Source organism: Anser brachyrhynchus, assembly GCF_964034855.1.
Source record: "Anser brachyrhynchus genome assembly, contig: SCAFFOLD_45, whole genome shotgun sequence".
In the NCBI taxonomy this organism is placed as follows: Eukaryota; Metazoa; Chordata; class Aves; order Anseriformes; family Anatidae; genus Anser; species Anser brachyrhynchus.
In genome coordinates this window covers 971,755-975,049 of record NW_027664004.1, presented here as the reverse complement: position 1 = coordinate 975,049, position 3,295 = coordinate 971,755, and positions in this window count along the sequence as shown.

The following is a 3,295-nucleotide window of genomic DNA, read 5'->3' as shown; positions in this document are numbered from 1 at the left end:
GTGCTCACACTGGACTCCCTGCAGTGCATCCCCAGTGGTGCCAGTGCACTCTCTGGACTCACTGCACTGCATCCCCAGTGGCGCCAGTGCACTCTCTGGACTCACTGCACTGCATCCCCAGTGGTGCCAGAGCACTCTCTGGACTCACGGCACTGCATCACCAGTGGTGCCAGTGCGCTCTGTTTACTCACTGCACTGCATCCCCAGTGGTGCCAGTGCGCTCTCTGGACTCACTGCACTGCATTCCCAGTTGTGCCAGGGCACTCTCTGGAGTCACTGCAGTGCATTCCCAGTGGTGCCAGTGCACTCTCTGGACTCACTGCACTGCATTACCAGTGGTGCCAGTGCACTCTCTGGACTCACTGCAGTGCATCGCCAGTGTTGCCAGGGCACTCTCTGGACTCACAGCACTGCATTCCCAGTGGTGCCAGTGCACTCTCTGGACTCACGGCACTGCATCCCCAGTGCTCCTAGTGCACTCTCTGGAGTCACTGCACTGCATCCCCTGTGGGGCCAGTGCACTCTCTGGACTCACTGCACTGCATCCCCAGTGGTGCCAGTGCACTCTCTGGACTCACGGCAGTGCATCCCCAGTGGTGCCAGTACACTCTCTGGACTCACTGCACTGCATCCCCAGTGGTGCCAGTGCACTCTCTGGACTCACTGCAGTGCATCCCCAGTGGTGCCAGTGCAATCTCTGGACTCACTACAGTACAGCTCCAATGGTGCCAGTGCACTCTCTGGAGTCACTGCACTGCATCCCCAGTGGTGCCAGTGCACTCTATGGACTCACTGCACTGCATCACCAGTGGTGCCACTGCACTCTCTGGACTCACTGCACTGCATTCCCAGTGGTGCCAGTGCACTCTCTGGACTCACTGCACTGCATCCCCAGTGGTGCCAGTGCACTCTCTGGACTCACTGCAGTGCATCCCCAGTGGTGCCACTGCACTCTCTGGACTCACTGCAGTGCATCCCCAGTGGTGCCAGTACACTCTCTGGACTCACTGCACTGCATCCCCAGTGGTGCCAGTGCACTCTCTGGACTCACTGCAGTGCATCCCCAGTGGTGCCAGTGCAATCTCTGGACTCACTACAGTACAGCTCCAATGGTGCCAGTGCACTCTCTGGAGTCACTGCACTGCATCCCCAGTGGTGCCAGTGCACTCTCTGGACTCACTGCACTGCATCACCAGTGGTGCCACTGCACTCTCTGGATTCACTGCACTGCATTCCCAGTGGTGCCAGTGCACTCTCTAGACTCACTACACTGCATCCCCAGTGGTGCCAGTGCTCACACTGGACTCCCTGCAGTGCATCCCCAGTGGTGCCAGTGCACTCTCTGGACTCACTGCACTGCATCCCCAGTGGTGCAGGAGCACTCTCTGGACTCTCGGCACTGCATCACCAGTGGTGCCAGTGCACTCTGTTTACTCACTGCACTGCATCCCCAGTGGTGCCAGTGCGCTCTCTGGACTCACTGCACTGCATTCCCAGTTGTGCCAGGGCACTCTCTGGAGTCACTGCAGTGCATTCCCAGTGGTGCCAGTGTACTCTCTGGACTCACTGCACTGCATTACCAGTGGTGCCAGTGCACTCTCTGGACTCACTGCACTGCATCCCCAGTGGTGCCACTGCACTCTCTGGACTCACTGCAGTGTATTCCCAGTGGTGCCAGTGCACTCTTTAGCGTCACTGCAGTGCATCCCCAGTGGTGCCAGTGCACTCACTGCAGTGCATCCCCACTGGTACCAGAGCACGTACTAGACTCACTACACTGCATCCCCAGTGGTGCCAGTGCACTCTCTGGACTCACTGCACTGCATCCCCACTGGTGCCAGTGCACTCTCTGGACTCACTGCACTGCATCCCCAGTGGTGCCAGTGCACTCTCTGGACTCACTGCACTGCATCCCCAGTGGTGCCAGTGCACTCTCTGGACTCACTGCAGTGTATTCCCAGTGGTGCCAGTGCACTCTTTAGCGTCACTGCAGTGCATCCCCAGTGGTGCCAGTGCACTCACTGCAGTGCATCCCCACTGGTGCCAGTGCACTCTCTGGACTCACTGCAGTGCATCCCCAGTGGTGCCAGTGCACTCTCTGGACTCACGGCACTGCATCCGCAGTGGTGCCAGTACACTCTGTTTACTCACTGCACTGCATCACCAGTGGTGCCAGTGCATTCTCTGGACTCACTGCACTGCATTCCCAGAGGTGCCAGTGCACTCTCTGGACTCACTATAGTACAGCTCCAGTGGTGCCAGTGCACTCTCTGGACTCACTGCACTGCATCCCCAGTGGTGCCAGTGCACTCTCTGGACTCACTGCACTGCATCCCCACTGGTGCCAGTGCACTCTCTGGACTCACTGCAGTGTATTCCCTGTGGTGCCAGTGCACTCTTTAGCGTCACTGCAGTGCATCCCCAGTGGTGCCAGTGCACTCACTGCAGTGCATCCCCACTGGTGCCAGTGCACTTACTGGACTCACTGCACTGCATCCCCAGTGGTGCCAGTGCACTCTCTGGACTCACTGCACTGCATCCCCAGTGGTGCCAGTGCACTCTATGGACTCACTGCACTGCATCCCCAGTGGTGTCACTGCACTCTCTGGACTCACTGCACTGCATTCCCAGTGGTACCAGTGCACTCTATGGACTCACTGCACTGCATCCCCAGTGGTGCCAGTGCTCACACTGGACTCACTGCAGTGCATCCCCAGTGGTGCCAGTGCACTCTCTGGACTCACTGCACTGCATCCCCAGTGGCGCCAGTACACTCTCTGGACTCACTGCACTGCATCACCAGTGGTGCCAGTGCACTCTCTGGACTAACGGCACTGCATCCCCAGTGCTCCTAGTGCACTCTCTGGAGTCACTGCACTGCATCCCCAGTGGTGCCAGTGCACTCTCTGGACTCACTGCACTGCATCCCCAGTGGTGCCAGTGCAATCTCTGGACTTACTACAGTACAGGTCCAGTGGTGCCAGTGCACTCTCTGGACTCACTGCACTGCATCCCCAGTGGTGCCAGTGCACTCTGTGCACTCACTGCAGTGCATCCCTAGTGGTGCCAGTGCACTCTCTGGACTCACTGCAGTGTATTCCCAGTGGTGCCAGTGCACTCTTTAGCGTCACTGCACTGCATCCCCAGTGGTGCCAGTGCACTCACTGCAGTGCATCCCCACTGGTGCCAGTGCACTTACTGGACTCACTGCACTGCATCCCCAGTGGTGCCAGTGCACTCTCTGGACACACTGCACTGCATCCCCAGTGGTGCCAGTTCACTCTATGGACTCACA